The sequence below is a fragment of the Gallus gallus genome, chromosome Z (genome assembly GCF_016699485.2).
Source record: "Gallus gallus isolate bGalGal1 chromosome Z, bGalGal1.mat.broiler.GRCg7b, whole genome shotgun sequence".
Classification (NCBI taxonomy): Eukaryota; Metazoa; Chordata; class Aves; order Galliformes; family Phasianidae; genus Gallus; species Gallus gallus.
The window spans coordinates 18,044,083-18,061,035 of record NC_052572.1 but is presented as its reverse complement, the minus strand read 5'-3'; the positions used below and the strand labels follow the sequence as shown (position 1 = coordinate 18,061,035).

The 16,953-nt window shown below is 45.3% G+C and overlaps 1 protein-coding gene and 1 long non-coding RNA gene across 5 annotated transcripts in view; both read right to left on the bottom strand.

The window, feature by feature from the left end:
- GPBP1 (GC-rich promoter binding protein 1) overlaps positions 1–640 on the bottom strand; it is a 37,913-nt gene extending 37,273 nt beyond the window's left edge. For 2 of the 4 annotated variants that reach the window (XM_046905806.1, XM_040656111.2), the window contains exon 1: positions 152–640. The gene's annotated coding sequence lies outside the window, so the exon portion shown is untranslated. Of the gene's footprint in view, positions 1–134 lie in introns of all 4 variants that reach the window. The other 2 variants (XM_040656112.2, XM_015277583.4) reach the window with 2 other exon arrangements.
- Positions 641–11,320: 10,680 nt separating this feature from the next.
- LOC121108504 lies at positions 11,321–13,573 on the bottom strand. Its single transcript, XR_005843047.1, has 2 exons — positions 12,065–13,573; positions 11,321–11,946 (listed from the first exon to the last, which is right to left on the bottom strand). It is a non-coding gene; the product is annotated as an uncharacterized LOC121108504 (long non-coding RNA).
- Positions 13,574–16,953: the final 3,380 nt, after the last annotated feature.

Here is a 16,953-nt window from a genome sequence, read left to right as displayed (position 1 = left end):
GCATTCATTCACCAGAGCACGCAGCAGCGCTAACGCTTCGCTGCCCTTCTGCGAGGCGCGGGTACCTCCTCCCCCCTGAGAAGCAGACGCCAACCCAGAAGGAAGGGGCATTCCTCATTTTATTGGGGACGGACCGAACTGCGGGAGACACCTGAAGAGGAGGCGCTGCCCCGGGCGGTGGACCCCGCGGTCCCCAGGGAGCTGCGGGGGATTCCCGGCCGCAGCTCAGCCCGGATCGGGACACTCCAGCTCCGCGAGACCCTTTGTGGCGGGGAGGAGACGGGACGGGCTCTGCTGGCCCCGCTGCGGGGCTGCGCCGGCCGTTCCCGCGCTCCCAAGCGCCCCCCCTTCCCCGGGGCCCCGCGGCGGGGGAGGGAACGGGGCGGCCCCGCGCCCCTCACGGCAGTACCGCCCCGGCCCCTCCGCGCCGCCTCCTCCTCCTTCTCCTCCTTCCCCCCCCCGGAAGCCTGCTGCCCGCCCCCGCCGCCGGGCCGCCCCGGGCCCGACGTCCCGCGCCCTCCGCCCCAGAGCCACGGGGCCCCGGACGCGAGCGGAGCGCGCTCGCACGCTCACAACCACACACACCGCTCGCCTCGCTCCCAAAATGGCGCCGCTCCGAGCCGCAACGCTCCGCGCGACCAAACCTCGCGAGAGCCGTCGTACGACCCCGCGGGAGCCCGGGGCGGGGCTCGCCGGCCGCAACAGAGGTGTGCGACCCCGCCCCCGCCCCGCCGGCGGGAGCTCCCGTGCGGTGACGTCACGGGAACAATCCCGAACGTTCCGCGCGGGGTGGCGGGGGAATCCCCTGCGCGCGCCGCGCCATGCCCCGCCTCCTCCCCCCCCCCCCCCCGCCCGCGGGAGTTCCCCGCGCCGCCGTCACGGAGCGCGCAGGCGGCGGCGGCACCGCGCCGAGAGCGGCTGCCACGATCCGAGCCGTCGCTGAGCGGCGAACAATAGTCCGAGCGCGGGGGGGAGGGAGGGAATGCGCGTCCCGTGGGTCGCAGCTGCTCGGCGTCTGCCTTCCCCGGCGGAGCGCGGTGCAGCCCTCAGCGGGGCTGCGCTCAGTGCCTCAAATCGCGCCCAGCAGCTTGGAAATCTCATTGCCGTTGCGAGTCGAATCATTTTGCAATTAATTAAATGAAAAATTGAAAAATTAAATTCGCAAAATTGGGCTTAAAGTCGTTAGGAAGGATGCTGGCAAGCGCTTTCAGAGCCTGCGCTCAGCTCAGTATTTACTTCTATCAGCGGTTTCCCTTGCTCGATTCAAATTAGTGTAGGAATGGAACGGCACTGACGGCCGGCTGAAGGCACGGGGCAGACCGGGGGGTTCCGGATGGCGCTGCGGACATAAAATTATTAGGAAGCAAAAATAACTGGGAAAACGGGAAAGTAGAGAGGTGCATGAAAATTCTACTCCCAAAGAACAAACAAACAAACAAACGAAGCAGCAAAAGCTCAGAAAGCTCTATAGTCTCATTAGCCCACTGGCCAGCTCGCACCAGGCTGCCCCAGCTCCAATTTCCGAGAGCGGAGGTGGAGTTTTTCAGTGCCCATCACAATCCCATCTGTGTTGCAATCTTATTCCTCTTCCTCACCCTTTAAGTTGTTCCAACTTTTGACCAGAGCTGCAGGCAGGGTGAGGGAGCATAACCTGTGCACCTTAGGGCTTGTGGTGCTGAGTGCTTCAAATAGAAGAGTTCTAATCGAAGGATTATGTATGAGACCTAAAGAGGCATACAGTCCTATGAGGTGATGGGTAGTGGTGATTAGGAAATCGAGCTGAGAGGTAACTCCGAAGCACTCAGAGTCAATAAAGCACTGTCAGTGCGCCCTGACCACATGCACCAGAGGCACTATTAATGATGTGAAATGATCTTTCAATTCATCCAGGTGAGTTATGGCTGAAGTCTTCACTCTGCACAGCATCCCGTGGCTCTGCAGCCTGTTACACACTGCAGGTGCCAGGAGAGCGCTATGACAATCAGCAGGAGACTACAGATTCACCTGTATTCTCCTAATGGGTTTCAGTTTGAGATGCTCATTTGTGAGCCTCTTATTTCCTCCTTGGGACTATATTCACATCATTATCGGTATCCACAGCAAACTCTTGATAGCCATTGGGAAAACAGCCTTAAAACAGTGGTGGAAAATGGGTTTGATTCTTGTCTGGTTTTGTTCCGTAACAGAACACATAATGTCAGTATAAATTCACAAAAAGCAAGGTTCTGCAAGCAGGTGTCCTGATACATCAATGGCAAAACTCAAACCAGGTTTCTCCTCTTTCAACACGTCAGTCTGCATGTTGTTCCAGCGAAGTCTGCAAGACCATTCCTCAAAGCTGTAGATGAGTTTAACAGAATTATTTTGTAAGCCTGTGGCACAGCAGTGTGAATGGTGGTATTTCTGCCATATTCAGTGTAGCTGTACCAGCTGGCTCTCCTGCTATGGGCAGACGTTATACCACCAGATGCATGATTCTACTGATAGAGCCAGTTCTGTGAGGAATGATCAAACTGTACTGATAGAACCCGTATGTATTTCCTCACCAGTGAAGAAATTCTGGTGTACATGTAGTCACTATCGGTCATGAAGAGCAAGAAGAAAGACAGATGATCACCAGGCAGGTAAATTCATCAAGCAATATTTTTAGCAATACTTTTTTAGTAAAATACATTTAATCTTCTGAAGCCAAACTGTACCTGGAAGCATGTATAGCACAGAAGAGGGTAACAGCCTCAGAACAGTCATCAGGCCAATACACTTTTGCACCTGAGAACACTCTAAAGCATCAAAGATAACTTGAACACAGTATGTGTTTTTATTCTGCTTACCATGGCCAAGAGAGGGTTATGGAACAGAAATCATAAAGGAGTGGGTGGTAACCCAGACCACAAATTTAGGAAGAAATCCATTTTACAGGTCTTGCCTCACTGATGACACTGAATTGAAGGCACGGGAGGAAAGCTCCGGCACTTTCCGCCTATTGCATGACTTGAGCGCGGTCAATGCCCAGCTTGTACCTTTTGGGGCAGTGCAGCAAGGTGGACCAGTACTGTCAGCCATACCCAAGGAGTGGCCGTTGGTGGTCATAGATCTTAAAGACTGCTTTTTCTCCATCCCTCTTGCGGAAGAGGATCGGGAGGCATTCGCCTTTACAGTACCAACGCTCAACAACTTAGGCCCCACTGAAAGATTTCAGTGGCATGTCCTCCCACAAGGAATGGCATGCTCCCCTACTATTTGTCAGCAAGTAGTGGGTAAAGTATTGGAGCCAGTCAGGAGAGACTTCCCTCGACACATACTCGCGTATTATATGGATGATCTTTTGCTTGCTGCCCCTACTGAATTAGGGTTACAAACTCTTGAGTCGCGAGTGATGTCTACTCTAACTGCCGTTGGATTCATTATTTCAGAGCAAAAGATACAGAGAGGACTGGGAGTCAAGTACCTGGGGTATAAGTTCAGCCCCGAGACGGTCCGGCCAATGGGTCTTGCCATTCAACCGCGCATTAAAACACTGTGGGATGTGCAGAAACTGGTAGGAGCCCTCCAGTGGGTTCGGGGTGCATTGGGGATACCCCCTCGATTGATGAAACCCTTCTATGATCAGCTAAAAGGGTCTGATCCAAAGGAACCCTGAGATCTGACTCATGAAAAGGCCATGGCCTGGCAGGAGATCTTACAAAATTGTATGGAACAGTTGCTCACCCGATGGGATCCCACTGAGGTCCTTGAGGCAGCTGTTTGTAGGTGTGAGGCAGGTGCTGCTGCTGTTCTAGGTCACTCTCTCGATGCTAAACCACAACCACTGTGGTGGCTTTCTCAGTACAACCTATGCATGCCTATTCCTCCTGGCTCGAAATATTAGCAATGTTACTCAGGAAAACCCGATTGCTCTCGGTGCGGGCTTTAGGGAGAGAACCTGACGTGATACATTTACAGAGCTCATTCCGTGATGTACAGCCGCTCCCTGAAACCCTGCTCACAGTGCTAAGAGATTTTGGGGGACAGATAAGGTATTCAGACTCCCTTCCCATCTTTGATGTGGCTAAGCCGCTTGCTGTCTCCTTACGGGTGTGTGTTCAAACCTCTCCGCTTGAAGGGCCTACATTATTCACAGACGCATCCTCAAAAACTGGTCAAGGGGCAGTGGTTTGGCAAGATTCAAACAATAGGTGGCAGACTGCTATTTTTGTAGATCGTTTGTAGACCGAACAATTAGTGTGCAGATACTTGCGGTGACGGCCCTGGCCGTTGCAGTACGCCTTTGGCGTGAAATACCTTGTAACATCGTTACAGACTCTGCTTTTGCTGCTAAGCTACTAGCCCAGATGGGTCAGGAAGGCCTCCCGAGCATAGAAGCTGCTGGCATCCTGGAGAAGGCTCTAGCCTATCGTACAGCCCCTGTTGCTATTTTGCATGTGCGCAGTCACTCTGAGGTGCCAGGCTTTTTTACAGCGGGTAATGCGGTAGCAGACAAGGCTGCCAGTACGCAGGCTTTTACAGCCCAGGAAGCCCGTGATCTCCACTCTACCCTTCATATAGGAGCCTGAGCACTCTCTATTGCTTGTTCTATCCCAATATCTGTTGCACACGATGTTGTTCAGGCTTGTCCTCATTGTAACTCAGCGCCTGTCATAGGGGCCGGGGTTAACCCCCGTGGCCTAGGACCATTACAGGTATGGCAAACAGATTTCACCTGGGAACCTCATCTATCGCCCCGTCCATGGCTAGTGGTTACGGTAGATACCTCCTCTACCACCACACAACATGCTAAGTCCAATTCCACATCAGCACAGAATCACTGGGCAACCGCTATCGCCATACTTGGCCTGCCTAGCCAGATTAAGACAGACAACGGTGTTTCATCTCACGGTCAACGCAAGAATGGCTGGCAGTGTGGGGAATCTCCCATATTACGGGCATCCCCGGCAATTCCCAGGGTCAGGCAATAGTGGAGAGCGCCAATCGCCTTCTCAAAGATAAGATACATGTCCTTGGGGAGGGGGAAGGATATAGGGACAGGATACCTGTCTGCAGACAGGCTGAGCTCCTGGCGAAAGCCCCATACACATTAAATCATTTTGAGCGTGGTGACAGCAAGCAAACGCCAGTACAGAAGCATTGGCAGCCAAAAGTCTGGGGTGAAGGGCCTCCAGTCAAAGTAAAGACAGATAGCGGACAATGGGAAGAAGGATGGACGATATTGGTGTGGGGCAGGGGGTATGCTGCAGTAAAACATGTGGAAACAGGGAAAATTGTATGGACTTCATCATGGAAGCTTAAACCAGATCTCAGAAAGGACACCTGAAATTATAACTCGTTCCATATTTGTGTAATAAGCAAGACAAGAGTTCCCTTTTGCAGAAGCTGCTGGTGGGAAGACCAAAGCCAACTCCAGAACAACCGAGGGACGGACGACAGGATCGAGAGCCACTCGTCAAGAGGAGAACCACACCTGTAACACCGATACTTCTGGTAATACTGATGTTTATGGTAACAGGGAGGGAGGGAGTACACCTTGTGTACAACAGCCACGCAATGTTTGGGTCACGTGGGCGAATCTCACAGGGCGGACAGACTTCTGTCTTGGCCTTCAGTCCGCTACCTCTCCTTTCCGTACCTGTTTGGTAGGTTTGCCGAGTTATCAACTGGAGGAGTTTAGGGGATATATGATCAACTACACTGTGTGTAGGAATGAAACAGACGCTGCTACTCAAACGGCACGTCTGATTCAATCATTAAACCGTACCCTCCCCTGGGACCCCCAAGAATTGGATATTTTAGGGTCTCAAATGATCAGGAACAGAACAACACGTACGTGTGTCACCTTTGGTTCAATGTGCTATACAGAGAACGATCATAGTAGAGTCTGTCACAATTTTGACGGGAATTTTGATGGGGCTGGTGGAGTGGAGGCAGAACTGCGTGACCTTATAGTGAGATGGAATAATGATGACCCTCGTATAAAACCTTATGCTAACCGATCATGGACGGTGGTGAGTCCAATGAACACGGAGAGTTTTTCAATAGCCGGTGCATATTATGGTTTCACAAAGAACGAAACTCGTTATTATAAAGGGGGTTCTTCTGATTGATGTGGGTCAAAAGGAAGAAAATGGTCAGAGGGACACAGGAAAGGGGCAACATGTTCTGAGTGCGGTGGTAATTGCACGGCGGAATGGAACAATTATGCATATGGGTTCACCTTTAGGAGGAATGTATCGGAGGCATTATGGAATAATGAGACTGCTAAAGCACTCCCCCCGGGTATCTTCTTGATTTGTGGCGATAGGGCATGGCAAGGTGTACCAGCTAATTCTCTGGGAGGTCCATGTTACTTAGGGAAGTTAATGATGTTTGCTCCAAATCATACAGGATGGCTTAATATATCTCGCAGTTTACATCCTCGCAGGCGCCATCATAGCACAAACCTGGGACCTGAGTGTAATGATGATATTAAGATGTGGGGCGTTACAGCACATATCTCCGCATTGATTTTCTCGCCAGGAGTCTCAGCAGCAGCAGCCTTAGCCCAGATAGAAAGGTTGGCATGTTGGTCGGTAAAACAGGTGAATACGACCACGCTCGTACTAAATGCTATGCTAGAAGATCTTAATAGTGTCCGTCATGCACTGCTACAGAATAGAGCAGCTATTGACTTCTTGCTATTGGCTCAAGGACATGGATGTGAGGATGTCGAAGGAATGTGCTGCTCTAACCTCAGTGATCACAGCGTGTCAATTCATAAACAACTACAATGGATGCAAGAACATACACAGAAGATCAAAGAAGAAAGTAATCCTTTTGGAAACTGGCTGAGCAGACTGTTTGGGGGAGTGGGTTCATGGTTAAAGCAATTGCTTAAAGCTCTCGTGGTAGGGTTTGCAATCTTTGTGTGTATTCTAGTCTGTCTTCCATGCTTTGTAGGATGCTTGCAGGACTGCCTTCAACGAATGATGGACAAGACTTTTGACTATCGGATTGAGTATCATAGACTGCGTGAAAAGTTGTAGAGGTGTTTAGGTTGTTGCATTCGTGCTGTAACAGGGCAAGGCTTGGCCAAGCATGGGAAAGGATTCCCTGTTGCTCTGATATTTGCTTAAGAATTGTAGAAAAGTAGTAGGAATAGTGTGCTGAAATATATTTAGGATTAGGCGTTTTGCGCTGTTTCATGATGTACGGGTTAGGCGTGCGTGTAAGTAGTATTTAGCTTAGGGAGGGGGAGATGTTGTAGTAGGCGTCTTGCAGGGGTACGGGATGTACGGGACAGGCATCTCCCTAAACATAGAGAGACAGTGCTATCGTGCTGACCTTGATGCAGAGAAAACAGGAGAAGAAGAAAGATGAGAAAAGAATGTGGAAACGGCCAAATAAGGCACAATGTTATCTGGTGTGAACCAGTCAGGGTGAGACATGACAGCACGGTTATGTAGGTAAAAATAAGCTGTGTTTAGTAGTGAATAAACGCCATTTTGCTGCTCATCATATTGGTGTGCGTCTGCAGTCATTTGGCCCTGATCAGCTAATTGGTCAGTGAGCGCAGAGGCCTAACACAGGTGGCTAACATCATTGTTGCAGAAAGCAACAGGGCTACTCCCTCCAGTGTCTGCCTCTCCTGCCAGCAGCTCTCCATTCCATCCTACTGCTCCCTTTTAGCATTTCAGATACTGCATCAACCCATGACAAATATTGAAGAGCCACTGCCTGAACTGGTGATCACTTATGGAAAACTCACTGTGTAAAATAAAATAATGCAAATAAAAGGAATTCAGGGTTTGGCTTTTTATACAACTTTCCTATTATTCTTTTTTTCATGTAATAGTATAAATCAGCATTCCAGATCCATCATCACAGCACTGTCACTTTTGACTGTGATGCCTTCGTGGTTACTCAGACCATAGAAATTAAAACTGCTCTGTGTTACTTGCATTCAGTAAGATAAAATAGATGAAGGCCTCAGTGTTATCCAGGCCATGACTCCAAGGACTTCGACACAGTGGGAGGTAAATCTAGTGCCGTCTGCACACAACTTAATGCACCTTGCTAACAAACATCTCACCTTAATAGACATTTAATATCAGGCACTAGAAGTTAAAGAACTGAAGTGATTTAACTTTAATGAAAGCAGTTTCTGAAGCTAGGTAAGCAGAACAGAGCACTTCTGTCGTGGAAACCACTGTGTGTAGTTATGATGACATTTAAGATGTAAATGAAGAGAGAGAGAGCGATGGAGAGAGGAAAAAAAAATGGAAGAGCAGTATCTCTGTATGAACAATTCTATTTTGTTGAGCAAACTGACAGAATCATAAAATCATTAAGGTTGGAAAAGACGCCTAAGATCATCAGTTCCAGTCATCTGCCCATCCCCACCATGCCCACTGATCATGTCTCTCGGTGCCACATCCGTGTGGTTCTTGAACACCTCCAGGGACGGTGACTCCACCGCCTGCCTGGGCAGCCTGTGCCACTGCCTCACCACTCTTTCTGAGAAAAAAAATTTTTCTCCTAACATCCAACATCAAACTTGGAATGGTAGGCCCAGATTTTTAACACAGATACTTACACACGTTTGTAAACCTCAACTCTAATACATGCAAAGGGTAACTTAACTAATGTGCAATTTAGACAATGGCTGAGTTTTAAGAACGAAGCTAAGAATTACTGATTTTGAATGCCTGAGGTACCTCTGGTAACACGATGAGTGAAAAAATGCGTTTAACACTTCCATTCAAAATTAATATTGTCAATATTATAAGTAATTTAAGGTTCAGATTGGTGCAGATCCAATGACATACTCAGAGAGAAGTGAAGAGATTGGTAGTGTAGGTCAGTGCCACAACTAGGTAGCGTATTTATTGGTGTGTAGAAGTATTCAGTAAAAACAATAAATCAGAAATCTACTAGAAATGCTCAGAAATGAAAACAGAAAAATTTGAATTCCCACCAAATAACAGCCATTCATATCTAAATACAGGTGTACAGGTCTTAGAGCTCATTTTAATGTGAAAACAAGTCATCACAAACTAAATAATTTGCTCACAAATTGTGTTGCTGGGATGAAGTATGAGACCTGAAGTTTAAAAGCGTATTTTGGCAAGTGATTGAAATGCCTTTGCTTTTAGTCTGTTCTGAGTGTAGGATACAAGACACATATGCAAACATGCACTCAAAAGCTTAATATGGCAAATAATAAAAATAAAGCGTGAAAATACATATTTTTTATTTACTATTACACATTTTATTGTCACTCCAATATGTACAAAATAATTAACTTTGTACTAAAAACTCAGTGTGCCAAGTGCACAATCAATCTCAACCAAAGAATTAGGCAGACAAATAAAATAAAATATTCATGTAACAGGTTTAAAACCTTAGTAGTACAGATTCAATACAGAAAGTTTCAGATGCAGTGAGCCCAATATTTAAAAAATAGACAGAAGAAGTCTGCTCTCAACAGCAAAACCCCATCCTAATGTGCACTTTTCTCAGCAGGAGAGTAAATCAGATTCCAAGCTCAGCAAGAATTCATCATGAAAAACACAGGTCAATGAACAGCCTTTGTTTCCAGGGTTTAAATATCTTTCAGGTGCATGTTCACAATAGTAAACATTTTAAGGAACAAAATCTGAGAATGTAAGCATCATACAAACATATATAACAACATCCAGTCATTATCATTTGCATTAACAGGATGAATGAAAGCATAAAGACTTTGTGCTTATCTATTTATATCTCTTATCCCTTCAAGGAAAGGAAGGTAAGATGGCTTTTCCCATTGTTTCAGGATTTCAGTGAGTCTGTTTAGACACATAACATATTGCATTTATTTAATGCATTATTGCATTTATTAAATGCATTAAATAAACATTATTATTTGCATCATGGTATTCATAGCCTTCAATTGTTTGATTTTTGAAGAGTTCCAAGCATCTCAGTGTCCAGTGTACTCCAGTGCAGCCAGCAAGTGCTAAACATGTCCAAAAATTAGAATATAGGAGTTTGCTGACTTGTTCTTTTATCAAGAACGTTAATATAAAAACTATCACTGACTTTGATGGGATCAGCATTCAGTCAGTGCAAATACTTCAGCACAGCTGTAGATAACTGAATTCATAATTAGAAGCAATAGTGAGCTACATATTTTGAATGATACATCTCTCATTTTATCTTTCTAAAGATGACTGTTTCTACTTGGAGTAACCAAAGTGTTTCAAAAGCCAGTATAAGAACCCAGAAAACATCCTTTTGTTACACTAATTGCAAGGTAAGAACGCTAATAAGTGTCAAGATTTTAAAGGAATTGTCTTCAATTTTTTTTTTTTTTTTCCACCTATGGTGCAATCAAAAGTAGCTTCACCAGTAAGTATCTCCTTGTGTTGGTAAAAACGTCCATCTCTACTACTGTTTCAAAAAACATTGAGTAATATTAATAGATAAAACTATTTGTAATGGCTTTCTACACTAAGCAGCAGTATCTTCTTAGCAAATTACCCAGTTAATAGATAGAGGTCAAAAGGGTGCAACTGTGCTTCAGATATACTCTGACTGAATGCTGTCTACATGGTTGGTCTCTTCTTACTGGTGACAGGTGACAGGATGAGGGGAAATGGCCTCAAGTTGCACCAGGGTAAGTTTAGGTTGGATATCAGGAAAACTTCTTTACAGAAAGGGTTGTTAAGCACTGGGATAGGCTCCCCAGGGAGGTGGTTGAGTCACCATCCCTGGATGAGTTTAAAAGCCATTTGGAAGTGGTGCTCAGGGACATGATTTAGTGGAGGGTTATTAGAGTTAGGGTAGTATGGGTAGGTTGTGGTTAGACTCGATGATCTTGAAGGTCTTTTCCAACCTGAGCAATTCTATGATTCTATGATTCTGTATTTATTCTGTTTAGGGATAAAGTCATACTGAAACCTTTGCTAGAAATAATAAGCAAGTAAATCACAAGCATATTCAGCTTTTGCCCTGGTTATCCCAGGAAAGCAAAGCAACAGCGAATGAATACCCACTGTTCTAATTTTACAAATAACTGAAACTAGTAACTATTTATCACAAAGTACAACTTAGATGAAAATGAGCTAGTTGAAACAATTATAAATGGAACATATGATACTAAATTACTGTTTTTCATGGCTACTTATCTTGTTTCCTCTTTTTTTTTCTTTTACAAAATGAAAACCCTGTTTTCTCTAAAACACAGCTAGCTCATTTGTGAACTTAGAGCGCGTTAGTTTTGACCATAAATAATAAAGAAACCAAATGACCAGTTTGATGATAGGATCTTGCACTGAATGAAACCTGAACAAATCTCGTGTTTTGATGTAGGTTCATTTCAGTGCCAAATCAATATATGCTTTATCTTTTTTTTTTTTTTTTACTTTTAAAATCAGTGTGGAGGCCAACTTAACATTTTATTTCCCTCAGTTTTTAATGAATAAATTCACTTCAGAAATTTTCACATCCTATTAAAGTGAACAAAACAGTTCTCTGCAAGTTTTACTTAAATTCAACACACTAATTACTGTGTTTTTTAAGGTATGTGTTGTTACTACAGATGCTACTTTTAGGAAACTTTCCCAACATAGATGTAATTTCCTTCCATAGATAAACATGATAAAGAAATGGTGTGTACAAACATCTGTCAGTATCTTCTCAGCTATCTTAACTGGTCTAATCAATAGAATAACTTCTCCCTACCCATAAATATATACATACATACAACACAGACATAAACTACTGTTTGATTTGTTTGGTAGAAGCCTGGATAGTGTCATATATATCAAACACTGCAGGATTTAACTCACAGTTCAAAGGTCTTCAGAGTTCTGTGATGTGATCCCCAGAAAGAATGATGCAGCAGGCTCAGCTTTTACAGTTCCTTTCCTTTACGATCAGTCACCCTTGGAAAGAGGAAATTGCACCACATATAACCAACCTCAGATTCACCTGCATGTATTTTCAAGAGAGATTTGAAGCATTTGAGTTTTCTAATTGGCTGAAATGCCCCAGCAAAGCTCAAAAATTCTAATGTTAAATACAAAAGCTTAAGGAGACTGAAGTCTACCTTTTTATCAGCCGATCTTCTGTCTCTATTTTTCCTTTCATGGAGAACAACAAGCAGCAGAAGATTTTCCTATCTCTTGTATGGTTCTCTCATCCTAAATGTAAAACAAACAAACAAACAAACAAACAAACCAAGGAGATTGATGGTGTGAAAGACTGAGAAACAAAGTCAAGCACAACTGAAATATTTTCCCAGACTTCTCTTCCTGGAGTATCTAATGCTCTTTTCCAGATCCCACTGAACAAGTTTCACAGACACTCTCTTTCATTCCTTCCGAATTGGGACTTAAGAGATTTCTGACTGGACTCCTGACCGACATAGGCAATACTAACACTCTTACACAGAGGCATTTTTGCATGTCACTATCAGAAACTCCTGTTACAGTAAATAAGGGGAAAATGAGTCAGAATGTTGAACTGCTGAAATGCAAACTTCCGTCTACAGAGATTATGCAATTGCTTTACATCAGCATTTTCTAGTTTTGGTTTTCACTTCTGCCACTGATCACGCATCAGGCTTCGGCTGGGTTTTTCAACCTTTCCGTGCCTTAATTCACACATTTGCTGGATATAATTACTTGTTTATCTTCGTGAACTTTTTGAAAGATAGTGATGCTGTTTCTCATAAATTTGCTAATTATTATCACTTGGCTTAAAGGAAATGGGCAAAACACCCTCAAAACAAAAGTACTGTGCTTCCTGTTTAGGAAACATTTCTCCGTATTCCTTCCAAAACAAGAATTACTTTGCCAGAATGCCTAGTAGCATTACTTTCATAAATAAAATCAAGTTTCCTGCAAATATTATTAAAAATTATGGTGGCTGTTATGGCTGTGCTTACAATATTTTGGGAGACACTGAAAAAAACACGTTATTCCTTCCTGTAATGTGACAAATCTGGTGATGCTATAGAATGAAAATTAGCAAGGTGAAATGTTGTACTTACCAAGATTTTTTTTTTTTCATGCTTTTAATTGTTTACAGCTTACTCACATCCTTACCTTCTCCTTAAAAAGCTCCTCCTTGCCCAGCAGTAAGGCATACAGGGGAAGTACTTAGTCATGTTTTTCTACACGTAGCTGGCTAACAGTTGTTTTCTCTTAGGTCACAAATGAAGTCATATGCCAGCATGCAGACATGTTGGGCTGACCAGAAAATCAGAAAGCTACCTTATTAGGAGGTTGGCTTTCTTGGGAAGATCAAGGCCCTTAGGATGCATGAGGCTCATCCCTATGCTCATCCCCCCATGGGGAGCGAGGAGTCTCATCACAGATTCTTGAAAAAGATGGGAAAGATTTTTCTGTTTGCCAGAAGGACTTCTGGGGTTCTGGTAGATGAAAAGCTAGACGTGAGCCAGCAGTGTGAGCCTGTGGTCTGGAAGGCCAACTATATCCCGGGCGTTATGAAAAAATGGGTGGCCAGCAGGGTGATCACAGAATCACAATATGGCCTGGGTTGGAAAGGACCTCAGGATTCCCCTGCCAGGCAGGGCCACCAACCTCCTCATTTACTAGACCAGGTTGCCCAGGGCCTCACCCAACCTGGCCTTGAACACCTCCAGGGACGGGGCATCCACAACCTCTCTGGGCAGCCTGTCCCAGCACCTCACCACTCTCCTGGTAAAGAACTTCCCCCTAACATCCAACCTACATTTCCCTCTTTCAACTTAAAACCGTTCCCCCTTGTTCTGCTGCTATCTACCCTTTCAAAGAGTTTACTCCCTTCATGTTTATAGGCTCCCTTCAGGTACTGAAAGGCTGCAATGAGATCACCCCGCAGCCTTCTCTTCTCCAGGCTGAAGAAGACCAGCTCCCTCAGCCTGTCCTCATAGGAGAAGGTGCTCCAGCACCCTGATCATCTTCATGGCCCTCCTCTGGACCCTCTCCAACAGCTCTCTGTCTTTCTTGTACTGGGGGCTCCATACCTGGACACAGTACTCCAGATGGCAACTCACAAGAGCAGAGTAGAGAGGGACAATCACCTCCCTGTCCCTGCTGGCCACTTCTCTCATGATGGAGCCCAGGATACTATTTGCTTTCCAAGCTGCAAGAGCACACTGCTGGCTCATGTTAAGTTTGTCATCCATCAGGACCCCCAGGTCCTTCTCTGCAGAGCTGCTCTCAAGGGCTGCTCCTTCCAGTCTGTATAGATGCCTGGGGTTCCTCCAGCCCAAGTGTAAAACCTTGCACTTTGCCATGTTGAACCTCATTAGGTTCACCCAGGCCCACCTTTCAAGTCTGTCAAGGTCCCTCTGAATGGCATCCCTTCCTTCCTCTGTGTCAACCGCACCACTCAGCTTGGTGTCATCAGCAGACTTGCTGAGGGTGCACTTGATTCCATCATCGATGTCATTGATAAAGATGTTAAAGAGCACCAGTCCCAAGACAGACCGCCGGGGGACGCCGCTCATTATTGGCCTCCACCTGGACATAGTACCATTGATCACCACCCTCTGTCTGTGGTCTTTCAACCAATTTCTTATCCAACGAGTGGTACACCCATCAAATCCACATCCCTCCAATTTGGAGATAAGGATGTGGTGGGGGACCATGTCAAAGGCCTTGGTCAAGTCCAAGTAAATGACATCGGTCACCTTCCCCTCATCCACCAACGCCGTCACTCCATCATAGAAGGCCACAAGATTGGTTAAGCATGACCTCCCCCTGGTGAAGCCGTGCTGGCTGTCTTGGATCACACGCTCATTCCTCATGTGATCGATCATGTCATCCAGGAGGATCCGTTCCATGATCTTCCCAGGCTTTCCTGATGGAGAGAAATTTCCCACTCTGCTCTGCCCTCATAAGGCCCCACCCGGAGTACTGCACCTAGGCCTGGGGCCCCAGCACAGGAAAGATATGGAGCTGGTGGAGAGGCCTCACAGTGATGATCAGAAGGCTGGAGCACATCTCCTACGAAGAAAGGCTGAGGGAGCTGGGCTTATTCAGCCTGGAGAATAGAAGGGACAAGAAAGACCTCACTGCAGCCTTCCAGTATTTGAGGGGAGCTAATTATCAGGAAGGAGACTGACTTTTTATGTGGTCTGATAGTGATAAGACAAAAGACAACAGTTTTAAACTAAAAGCATGGATATTTAGATTAGACGTTTGCAGAAAATTCCTTACTCATACAGCTGTGAGCAAGGGCACAGGCTGCCCAGAGAAGCTGTAGATGCTCCATCATGGAAGGTGTTTAAAGCCAAACTGGATGAGGCCCTGGGCATCCCGAGCTGGTGGTGGCAGCCCTGCCTGAGGCACTGCATAGTGCCAGTCTTAGAAAAGGATGGTGAGAAGCTCTGTGAGCACTGCTGCTTACCCTGCAGCATTGGTAAACCATGCAAGGGGAAGAATAAGAAGAGGTTGGTGGGCACTGCAGTCAAGGCCAGACAGCAGCAAAGAGGAGCAAAATGAAGAGAAATACAGAGAAGTGAACTTGTTCAAGTTTGGGGCAGCCAAGCACAAATAAAATAGATTTTAAACTAAATCTAGGTTCAGAGGAGCCAGCAAGAGGATGAAGTAAGTCAGCAAGAGAGAGATGATTTAAGTCCCACAGCAGGACAAACATGGAGGAGGGCTCTAAGGGTTGTACAGATGCCTTTGAGGCAGGTGGTAGGACCCAGCAGACCAGTAATGGTGAAAGTGTTATTTTCAGTGACAGATTTATGAGCACAGACAAAGTTGACAGGAAAGTAAGTACATGGAGAATCCAGATAAGCTAGATAAGGTGACGGACACTGCCATTAGAACTCACGATCCAGATTGGAGTGATTTACTGTTACTGGATATGCTGCTGACATATGAGGAAATAAGTAGTTTTGGCAAAGGCAAAGGAAGAAGCAGAAAGAATTCACACTCAGAGAGCAGAACAAGGAGAAATGGATGGTCATTTTTCCTCAGCTGATCCTAAGTGGTACTTGAATAATCAGAGCCAGTGAAACTTACTAACCCAGTATCAGTGATTGATTTCATTCAGAATAAGTCATACTATCCCCAAAGAAAGGAGTATGTCTAAATTTTACCAAGGACAGGAATGAGATCCTATCAATCCTTCTCAGTAGATTAGTTACCACCATTAGGGAGTACACTGATGTGAATCTGGAAAAAAAGGAGGGATATGGTATCTATTTTTGTGAGGCAGAGGAATGCAGACATAATGTGCAAATTACAGAAAATAGGAGAGGATTCCCAACATCTGAGTAAGGTACTGGAAGCTGCATGCAAGGTATGTAATATAGAGAGGAAAATAAAAGTAAGGTCAGGAGAGAAAATTATTAGTGATAGCTTTATCACAAAAGACGTAGAGAGGAAGACCACAAGGAAATATGGGAGAGAATATGCAGGGACAATCACTGAGACAGCACTTAGAAAGGGATCAATATGCTAGATGCAGGAATAGGAGTCACTGGGAAAGGAACTGCCCACTAAATCAGCAAATAGAGCAGCAGACACGAAGAATTTTCATGGGACTTCCGAGCCAGGCCAAAAAAAAATATTGACTTAGGATGTAGATTGAAGGGGGCTGGGGTTGGATTTGAAGTTATCCCCAGCAGAGCCCCTGGTTACAGGAATGATGGGGAAAGCAGATTTAAAATTTCTTACAGATACAGGAGCAATGTACTCAGTTATTAATACTTGTAAAGGGCAGTTAATTAATCAGAGAGCCAAGGTTGGTGGTGGTGCCACAGGGAGGAATGCTAATCTTTTGACTTTTAAAAATCAGGATGGGGGAGAAGTTATTGGCTCATCAGTTTTTGTGTATGCCTGAATGCTCTGTGCTGCTTTTAGGTAGAGATCTACTAAGTAAGATAAAAGCTCAAATTATGTTTGTAGATGGAAAAATTCAAGTACCTATTCCTGAGGATAAGGCCATGAAGGCCCGGGTCATTGCGTTACA